The sequence below is a fragment of the Lipotes vexillifer genome, unplaced genomic scaffold (assembly GCF_000442215.2).
Source record: "Lipotes vexillifer unplaced genomic scaffold, Lipotes_vexillifer_v1.1 scaffold1104, whole genome shotgun sequence".
Taxonomy (NCBI): Eukaryota; Metazoa; Chordata; class Mammalia; order Artiodactyla; family Lipotidae; genus Lipotes; species Lipotes vexillifer.
In genome coordinates, this window is record NW_006793533.1 from 316,230 (window position 1) to 327,485 (window position 11,256).

At 33.3% G+C, this 11,256-nt stretch overlaps 1 protein-coding gene across 1 annotated transcript in view; it reads right to left on the bottom strand.

The window, feature by feature from the left end:
- Positions 1-10,871: 10,871 nt before the first annotated feature.
- The window catches only part of CLDN16 (claudin 16), a 22,946-nt gene continuing 22,561 nt past the window's right edge, over positions 10,872-11,256 (bottom strand). The window contains exon 5 of the mRNA XM_007466479.1: positions 10,872-11,256. This exon is cut by the window's right edge and continues 534 nt beyond it. The gene's annotated coding sequence lies outside the window, so the exon portion shown is untranslated.

Sequence of the window (11,256 nt, forward strand, 5' to 3'; positions counted from 1 at the left end):
TCCTGCTGTACCAATGCAGAAATGCCCAAGAGTTAGAGGCAAGAGAGGTGAAGAGAATTTTGGGAATGTTGATGAATTTCATCTACAGGAAGATAGCATTGAAGCAGCCCAGAGAAGAGCCAGTTCCAATCAGAACATGACAGTGAATAGCTATAGGAGAATAAGAGGTAAGATTAAGGAAAAAATCTGTAATGAAAATGTGGTGATAAACTAACGATTGGTAAATGGAAAGTGAAGAAACTGAGAAAAGAAGGTGATTATAAATCTATGAAAAACAGAAGTTGGATTAACCGCCCAAATGGTTAAGTTGTGAATAATGTAAATAATTGATGTTGAATTATAAAATGAGGGTTATTCATATTGACAGTGTAGGCAGAGGAGGAAAGTTTGGATGAGGGGAGGTGGGTTAGGGTTAGAAAGTAAATCCTAATCTCAGATTGTGTGGAATCAATGAATAATATCTAAATTTTTTTAAAAATCAAGGAATAGTAGTAAAGTACATCATGTGGAAATATCATAAATATCTGAAACAAAATGCCAAAGAGTTGAAAATTATTTCCTCAAGAAATAGTATCTGGAGATAATTCTGTGTGGGAACAGGTAGAGCAGAGATGTGTCGATTTTCATCATGAGCCTATAGTACTATTTGACTTTTAAAACTAAATGCAAGTGTTACTTTAATAAAAATGAAGTTAAACAAATAAAGGTTTGGCAGATTTATACTTTGCAGTTGCAAACAAACAGAGGAAATCATATCACAAGAAAAAATGTTAAACATAAGTGTCTTTAGGTGGTGGGGCTACAGGTGATTTTATTTTTTATTCACTTTTTTGGATTTTTCTAATTGGTCAATAACATGTATACATTACTTTTATAATTGAAAATCTCAGCAAAATTCTGTTTTAAAAAAGCACAAAACACTGCCTTCATTTAATAGATGAGAAAAATGGGCTTTGGAAATATAATTGACTACTCGAGGTACATAGCTAAGTAGTGTGAGACAAAACTAGAGACTATTTTGATCTTTTAATTCCTGTCGCAAGTATTTTCTCACTATGATCTTTTATCTTCAAAAGTGGTTATAGAAATAAACATCAGAGAATGTGGGTTATAATTACATTTATTTCAAATAAGTAACTCTAACGAAAGAGATTTTGGTCATATCCTATAAGCTACGTATGTTAAAATCCATTCCAGTTACAGAACAGGCAGTGGTTATAATTAACACATAGAAAAGTATAAGCACATCTGGAAGCAGGGTTAGTGATTCAGCAGCTGGAGTTTGATGAAGACATTAGTGAAAGTCAGGGTTGAAGCCGTCAGAATTCATTTTTAAGTGACTTGCATTTTATGTGCCAGTGCAAGTCTAACCAAAGTTCATGCTTGGTGTGTGGCTGGTTGGTTTACTTTTGGGGGCTGGGGAAGAAGGGTGGAGAATAGGCTGTAAGCGGGTGGGTAGGGTTGACAGAAAATATTTTGTTTTCAGAGAAATTTTCTGACAAAGATTTTTTGTCGAATATCACAGGTCACATTTTAATTTAATGTCTTAGAAATACTTATTGAATGACTGCTGTATGTCAAATATTGTACAAGGTTCTGGATGTATTCCTCCGATACACTTTGTTAGTATTATTTTTCATGGTACTAGAGTTTGCACTACTTTAATCTGACCTCCAGACAGAGACTTGAAAGTTCCGTAGCAAGTGCCATTTATGGTCCACTGAAAACTACTGCAAATAACAAAATGATAAAATAATTTGGGTTATAAGATTATCATGATATTTAAAATAGAAATTAAAAAAAGAAACCTGTGTTCCTTTCTGTCATCTCATTTCTGAAAATCTTTGCCTGCATCTTAGTTCATCAGTAAGCCATTAAAATTCAATTTAACCTGGCATCTCAGATTTTAATTTTGATAGGACTAGATTTTCTTTTTCTTCCCATGTTAAAGAGCATTCATTTTTTTAAAGGAGGTTTTGCTTACTGCTGAAGGGTGTAGCTTTTTCTTTGAATGTCCAGCAGAGGGCATGAAAGCCTATCCATGATTCTAGCCCAACGGCTAGATTTGATTTAATGGCTAAGGGAAACCATGAAGCTAGGTTTTTGACACACTTTAGCAGAATGGAATAATAATGAGGTTCAAATTTGCAAAGAGGAATTTAGTACTTTAGTTTGTGTTGCTCACAATGAAGCTGAGCGTCAGGTGAGACGCCTGCCATCAGAGAGTCTAGAAAATTTGAAATATACTTGTATTTCTGAGGGTGACACTTGTAAGTTTGAGTTGCCTAAAAAGGCAAGGTAATTTGTGTATATGCTCCTTATGTGGTCTATGACACCTACAGCACTGACCCTATAGGTCTAGTCTATTACTTTTCTACCTGACCATGAGTTCCCCTTTAATTTTCAGTTTTGTAGTTCCAACTTGTTTCATTTGTGTTAGGAGCACAACTTTTATAAAAGACAACTATAAAATTCAGTATCTTTCATGGAAATGAAATAGAGCTAGGATAAGACTGAATAGCATTCAGCTGGACAATGAAATGAAACTCAACCAGAACATTATATTTAAGGCAAAATGTGAAATACTTCAGGTTTGAATAAGAGAAAATGACACCATGAAAATGTGTTGGCTATAAGGCTCCACTTTCAATAGAGAAAGATTTTTTTAATCAGAACAAAGAAAGGAAATAGAGTATACATTCCAAAGGAATCTTTCACTTTTAAATCCATTCTGCTTTGTGATTTTGTACAAAATTACAAGCTTTTTTCTTCCTGTTTAATACTACATCTTGGAAAAATAGTATATATTTTTTTGTTATTTTACTAAATGTAGTTCTGGGAAAATGAAATGAAAGTAATGTCCTTTTACAAAATGATATAATTTGGTGATAAACAAAATGTAATTTATATTTGTGCATTTGGAAATAGTTATTTTTCCCCTTCTAAAATTATGCCAGCCTAGATCTATCTGATTCATGAAGCAAGTAATGTATATCAATCAAGATGTCAGATTTTTATATTAGTAAGATGAAAAATGGTATTGCTCAGAAGCACTGAAATTATCAAAGAATTCAGGTGTCTTAGATTCATTCTCATGTTTATGGAGGAAAAGTTTCCTCTTTGGAAAATCTGTTTATGGGATGCAGTAAGCAAAACTAAGAGAATTTCCCTTTCACTAGTAATTAATATAATTTTGTCTCTCTTTATATTTAGTAAATTGTCAACTTTAACTTTTTTCATCGAATATGAAACCTGAATTCATCTGTCAATCCAGATTATTCTCTCATTTATGTATCTAAATCTGGATAAATTTATACTGTTAAAGAGCCTTAGGTACCACTGACTAATTGCCTTTTAGATTTAGAAGGTCTGGAACTATTATTTTTTCATGAAGAGTATTGAGAGACACAAAATAAGAAAGCCTAGGGACTGATTTTAAACAATCAGTGGATGATTGCATGCTTACCTGATACCATGTGGAATGCCTGTCACCTGTGACATGGCCAACAAAATAGACTGATGCTATATGAGGAGAGTTGGATGAAGGGTTAGGAGGCCAATCTCTCAAGGATAAAAAAACATTAATGAGGTTCTAAGGTCTTTCTGGAGATAAGGGTTTTTTTTAAGGCGAGTTTGTGGTTGAAAGGAACGCTTTGATAAGATGTGTAAGCCAGTCAAGGGACACACTCAAGTAACAATAGATGGTCACTAAAAAGGGTAAGTCTGTGTAACCCCAGGAACTCTGCTTTGCTGTTTAAGGTTTAAGTGTTTGGGACCAAAACTCAACTGTGTAAGGCTTCAGAGGAGAGTTTTTCTACTTTATAAAAACAGTTTTACTATAAATTTATTAGCATAAGGAGAGGATTCCACTAAGAAGAAAACAAGAATTGACATATGCTCAGAACAGCCAATACTGGAACATTAACTCCATGTGATTAAGCCTCCACTGTGTTTTTAGCCTCCAATTTTTATTTTCCAATAATGCATTTTATTCTTAGTTTCCTTCACCTTTATTTTGTCTGTTTTAGACAAGGTTTGCTAACTGCTCCAGTTGCTTCTATATTAACCAAATTAGCTTATTTTGTTTTTATTTACTAAATTTGAAGCTTTTCCCTTCACCAATAAAATAAAGCCTCCCTCTGATTTCCTCCTCTAATCAATACTTCTTGCTCCATAGTTTTAGAAAACAAAGGCACTGAATAATGTAGTTTAAATTTAGTAAAAGGAAAAGACATTTTTTAGACAACTGGAACAAAATAGACGTTGGGAAGAATGATATTAAGGATTTGTTGTTTATGTTGTTGACTGTGATAATGGTATTGTAGGTACATTGTTAAAAAGTCTTTATCTGTTTTATATATATATATATATATATATATATATAAAATAAGGTATTTATGAGTGAAATGATTTGATTTCTGAGATCTATTTTAAATAACCAAATAAATAAATACTCTTATTTTCTTAGTTTTTGGCTCTGGAGAAAGCCTATAGGTTGCATTTTAGCATATGACCATTTTTCACTTGCTAACTCTAATTCTAGCCTGTGGCTCTACTTTTCCTGAGCAATGAAACTTAATAAACTACTGAAACTTTTGCTTAGCATATATTTTATTTTAAGGATATTACGTTGATTAGCCCATTGTATACCAAAATTCAGTCAGCCAAATACGGACTTACCCATTTTTGATAACCCAAAAAGCATTTTTACTTATTTTTATTTAATGTATTTTAAAATCAACTCAGTTTCAAACTTAAATGTATTTAAATGAAAAGTTCAAATTGTATTCTAAGTGGAAAACATGTTTTTTCATATCCACATAAAAATAAATAGATGGCTGTACAATAAAAATATTCAATGTACCACCTAAAAATATTTCAAATACCATGGGTAGGAAGTATAACACACTTTGAGAAAATAAATACATGTTTTGAAATTGGGAATAGATCATAGCAGGGTAGTAAAAACAATAAAAAAATAATTTCCATCTGCAGAAATAAATATTCAAACAATTAGTGATTATTTTTTAAAGTTTATCAACTGTACTCAATTTAGTTAAATAAATGCAAATCAAAACAATAATATGATCTCATTTTTTTACCCATAAAAGTGGTAACAATATTAAATTTTGCTAATATCTTATGTTGGCAAGGATATGAGGAAACAAGCCTTTTTATATACCACTGGGAGAAGTGTGAATTAGCATAACATTTTTTGGAACCCAATTTGGCTATGTGTATCAAAAATGTTAATACATTTTCTCATAGATTCAGCATTTCTACTTTTAGACACAGTTGGAAAGTAATTCTATAGTTGTAATCCTATAAGAAGGCAAAGATGCTTTTAAAAGAATATTCATTGCCACAGTGCTTATGATACAAAAAGCGGAGGAAGCAATGGAGATGTGTAAGGGGACAAATTAGACAAGTAATGGTACATATGAACAAAGAACTATGCAGCATTTAAAAGAATAAGGTGATATGGAAAATGCCAATAAGTATAGTTAACTATTAATTTTATTTTTAAAGGGAAGATAAAGAGTATGGTGTATACATTTTCAAAGGATCCATATATGCCATAAAATTTATTTTCTTTGTAAAGACATAAGAAATATGTGATAGGTACATCTCTTGGGAGAGAGGTGGTGGGGGGAAACCATGGAGGTGGGTAAGAGAGACATTGTTTAATATTTACATTTCTGTACTGTTAATTTGTGAAAAATCTTATGCACGTATAATTTTCCTCTATGTTAACAAACACTCTCTGGGTACAGGGATAAATGGTGTTTTTGTTTGTTTGTTTTATTCTTTTCTGTTTTAAAAAAGTAAAGATTACTTCAATAAAATTTTAAATGACAAATCACCAGCGTTTTTGAATGGGAACATAGAGTAACCAATATAGGACTGTGTATTATATTGTTTTCCGCTTAATTACAGCATATCAAGGGCCAACATTATTCACTGGAGAGCAACCACTTCGTAGCTCAAAAGCTGCAGAACCTGCTCTAGGAATGCTTTTTCCACATAACCCCCAGTTTATCTCCTTAATATGAAATTGGAACTATTCTCTCCAGCATGAGGATGTTGACATAAAGGAACAAAACCAAAAAGGTAAAAGAACTGATTTGAGAGAAGATGAACGTGTAAAGGAGAAGATATGGTAGGAATATTAATTTGGGAATGAAACTTATCTCTGTGATGGTGAATGCTGTCTTTAATAAGACTTTGCTCCTTGGACGATGCCTCAAAGCGGCTGACTATAGGAGGGAAACCAGGATAGTTATCCTACAGAATAAAACTAGCACCTTATGATCCTGGCTTGCATTTCTAATGGTGGCATTGAGGGTTTTTTAGCAAACATCTTCATCTCCATTTTCCTACTTGGAAAGAAGGAAATACTATCTTCCTAGGGTTTTCATTTTAAAGTTAATTTGTGAATATATTGAAATCTCCTTATCCCGATAATGCTCTGAGGACATTGAACTACATGTAATTTTCAGCACATTACTTCCCCTCTCTTGATTCTATTTCTTTGTGCATGTTTTCCTCTTTACACAGAATTCTTTCCCCTAATTTGTTTTCTTTGAAAATGCCTGTCATCTTTCTTCATGCAACTGAAATTTCCCTCCTCTATGAAGCCTTCCCTGACTCCACAGGCAGATGCAGAGATTGCTTTTTCCATGACATTCCATACATACCCACATTATAGTAATTATTTTATTGTACTCTAAGTTTCTTCTTTTTTTATGCCTCTGTCCTCTCTGCGTCTTTGGTTGCTTGAAAACATAGAGATGGTCTTTCAATAAAACTGCACAAATGTACGCATTAATAATGGAAGGAATAATCCAATGAACAAATAACTGCATACAATGGATACAAATAAAATGCTTAGTTTCTCCAGGCTAGGGTATTATCATCATTCACTCACTCATTTATTCAAAAATATGTATTGAAGGTCTACTATGCATCAGGCACTGTGCCAGTTGCTGGGAACAGGGCAGTACACAAAGTATGAAGTGTTTTACCCTTTTAGAGCTGGCAAACTTGCAGGAGATCATGCACTCATAAGTGAAGTGCAATGGGGGCAATGAAAGCAGAGCCCTCAGGTGTTAGGGAACCTAGTCTAGTGGAAGTCAGGGAGGCCTCCCTTGAAGAAGTGATGTGTTAATGGAGAGAGGAAGGATGATAGGGGTAAGAACTGGAAAAGGAAGAAGCTGTTCCAGAGCCAGAGGCAAGAGAAGCATGGGGCTTCTGACGCAGAGAAAGAAATGCAGTCTGGTTGGAGGGTGGAGCAAAGGAAAGAGCTTTAAAAATCATGTTAAAAAAAAAAAAAAAATCATGTTAAAGGGCTTCCCTGGTGGCGCAGTGGTTGAGAGTCCGCCCGCCGATGCAGGGGACACGGGTTCTGTGCCCCGGTCCGGGAAGATCCCACATGCCATGGAGTGGCTGGGCCCGTGAGCCATGGTCGCTGAGCCTTCACGTCCGGAGCCTGTGCTCCGCAACGGGAGAGGCCACAGTAGTGAGAGGCCCGTGTACCGCAAAAAAAAAAAAAAATTATTCATTAAATAAGGCTGTAAAAGAAGAAAGAAAGCCAAACCACGATGACACGGGTTCTGTGCCCCGGTCCGGGAAGATCCCACATGCCATGGAGTGGCTGGGCCCGTGAGCCATGGGCGCTGAGCCTTCACGTCCGGAGCCTGTGCTCCGCAACGGGAGAGGCCACAGTAGTGAGAGGCCCGTGTACCCAAAAAAAAAAAAAAAAAAAAATTCATGTTAAAATTTTTGTTACTTTATCCTAGAAACAATAGGAAGACATTTAAGCAAAGGGGTAACATGATTGGATATGTATTTTTACATATCTATGGTTTTGGAAGTCAGGATAGTGGTTACCCACAGAACGGTGAGGGTAAGGACAAGAAGGTGGGGCAGAGGGAGCTTCTGGGAAAGGATAATCTATTTATTGACATGAATACAGATTATGCAGGTATATTCACTCTGTGAAAATTCATCTAGCTGTAAACATGTACTTTTCTGGATGTACCTCAACATTATGATTACAGAAGAAAAATTTTTTAAAGTACTGTATCAAGTAAACACAGGAGCCAGTTTAAAAAAGCCCAGGCAGACCAAAGATGAACAATTTAAGTATCATCATAATAATAGTTATTATGGATTAAAGCACATTGAATCAATGGTAATCTGTAGGTTCATAATGACACTCAAATATAAGGAAATATTGAAAAATAATATGCATCACTCTTTGAGCTAAAAGAAAGACAGTACCTCCTTACTTTCCCAGGATTTAATTATTAATGGGCCACACTTTTACTCTCAAATTGTCCCTGTTTGGCTGATAAATTACATATTATCTCACTAATAAGCCAGCTCCTTATTTTGTATTGTGAATTGATAAATGAAAGGGAAGAACTTTAAGCATTTATCCTGCCTTTTCAGGGTAACCAAATAGACTCAAATGAACAGACCAAGGCTTATTTTACAGAAGAGTTTTTACTACAGATGAAGATAAAATAGAATTAGAAAATCATCTTTCTACAAACTGTAACAAATGTACTGACTCCAATAAAGATTATCAATTGTTAAAAGTATTATTTTAAAATTATTATTATGGTTGATGTAGAATAGGATATTCCTATGGTTTCCAAAATAACACCACAATAATCATTTGTTTTGTCACTAAAGGAAAAGTATGTACAACTGAAGAATGGAGGGATCAGATTAGCATCACCCTAATCCAGCGAACAATTTTATCATAATTAAGGCTAAATCAACAAGATATTAGGTCTCCAGATATGCTTCACATCACCTACGGTTTATTTTAGAAACTACTTAACTTGATTCCATCAAAGACTTTTGATTTAAATTTCAATTTACTGAAAATACAAGGTATAGAGAAACAAGCTAAGTGACATCACCAGACAAATCCAGAAGGTGGAATAAACTGTAGGAAAACTGGTTCAGTTTTGTTTTCTTTTTTTTTTAATAAATCAGGGATGGTGAAAAAATGTAGCTTGATTAAAAGAGACTTAAGGAGCCTAATAATCAGAGGAAATGAAAATACTGGTTTAAACAAACCAGTAGTATGGTGCATTTTGAGAAACTTGGGTAAATTTAAACATGGATTGGTTATCAATAAGATGAAAATTTATTGCTATGAAAAGACAATGATAATTAATGGGGGGAAATTAGGTTACAAAGCCACAGATATGGAATGGTCTCTTAAAGAAGAATATATAGTCTTTGTGTGTATGTGTATAAACAGAATATCTGGAAGAGTGTGCAGATGTTCAATAGGGTTTTAGGAGTAGTGATATAGGTGGAGAGAATATGGTCCCATGGTATTTAAACAAGATACATTTTTGGTTGTTTTTGTTTTCCAACTTTCTACAATGCACATATATAACTTTTATAATAACAAAAGGCTAATTTCAGTTAAAAATGTGATATTAGAAAGTCATGATTAATCAAGGGATAGGTAAATAAGACTGTTCCATTTTATACATTTTTATTTTTTCCTATTGCAATTAACAGGACATGACTAAATTATAGTACTCAGAATTTTGTGGGCTATTTTAATGATTCAACCTAATAACCAGATATGAGTATACTTTGGGCTTATGTTATTTTTTTCTTTCTGAGCATGTTGGGCTACCACTATGTCAATTATTGCTTCTTCACAATTTGATATTTATTTTGTTGTTCACTATACAACAAATATATTTTGTAGTTGCTATACAAAATATATTCTTTGTTATGCTTTATTTTGGAATGCTTCATTAGATTACAGGAATGAACATTTCCAAGGGGATTTTTAAAAAAAATACTAATATTCTTCCCAGGATATGCAAAATGTTTTTATTTAGAAAAATATTCAAAACATTAATAGATTTCGATTATCACCATAATCCTCTGAAATATTTCCTCATAGAAATGAAACCTTTAAGGAGGGAAAAATTTGTATCTCTAAAATCTAATTAACTATTTAATTAATTTTACCCTGCCTTTCCCCAGAAGTATTTCAAGAGACTTATTAGAATATATAAAACATGACAGACAATATATCATAAAATAAATATGGGAATAAAAAATTTAAAAGCTAAGGTTGAGAAAAAAGAACAACACAAAATAAGCTTTAAAATGCTTAGAATAATACCCATATAACTAGTAAACATAATCTACAATTACCTTTGTTAAATGTCAGTTACAGTTAATAACATCCAAGAAATAAAAGTGAATCAGTTGCTCTTAATTCTAAGATTATATTATAAATTCTCCTGAGATACTAGTAAAGAGATGTCATATGAAGTCATGAACATCATTCTCAGCAACGTATGTACCAGTTTCCATCATCTCGTTTTCACATTATTTTTAGCTTTTTAAATTGGAAACACTTCTTTTGGGAGCTTCAGACGTTCACAACTAAATTTCCATTTTCCAAAGAAATAATTTTTAGTTCAGTTGATAGTCTGTTAAGGTACTGTATGGCTATTAATGCTATTCATGTGAGTTTCAAGGAACCAGAAAACCTGAGGTTAAATTTTATAACTTTAAAAAAACTCTACAATTAAAAATATTGAAATATGGTTATATTATGGATATGAACAAAATCCCTTTAGCAATTATTCATTGATTTCTTTAAGTGTGTATATAATTCTATTTTTTCAAAAAGCACATATTTTGTGAGGAAAATTGATTTTTTTCAATAGAGAATTGTTGAGCCTTTATTGCTTTCAAGCAACAAATATTTTTTACATTTTATCATATGTCAGCTATTTTGCTGGGATCCAGTGGTGAGAGGACGCCTGAATTGGTGAATTCTAATATGGTACATTCTTGAGATACATTTGGATGCCCAATCAATGCTAAGTGAACTCCCCGGTTTAGCTATTAACTGCTGTAGTTTAATATTTGACAATCTATAGGCAAACTTGGAGTAGTGATTTAAAAAATACACAGATCTTTAATGTGGTTAATGAGGAAGAAGGTCAGCACTGACTCTGGTATTAATTTAGCATTTGCTTTTGACATTTAGAGTTTGGAGGGGGACCTTTTTATCTTTAACTCCCACCAGTGGCTGGTACATGAAGCTGTTATTTTCTTTTTCGATTTTAACAGAATCAGAGCAATGGTAAGTTTTGATATACTCGTTTGAATTTGGAAGAATCATCTTCTTCAAAGTTATCAAATAACTCACTCAATTGAGAATACAAAAAGTGAGCCAAAAACCAGGGAAAGAGC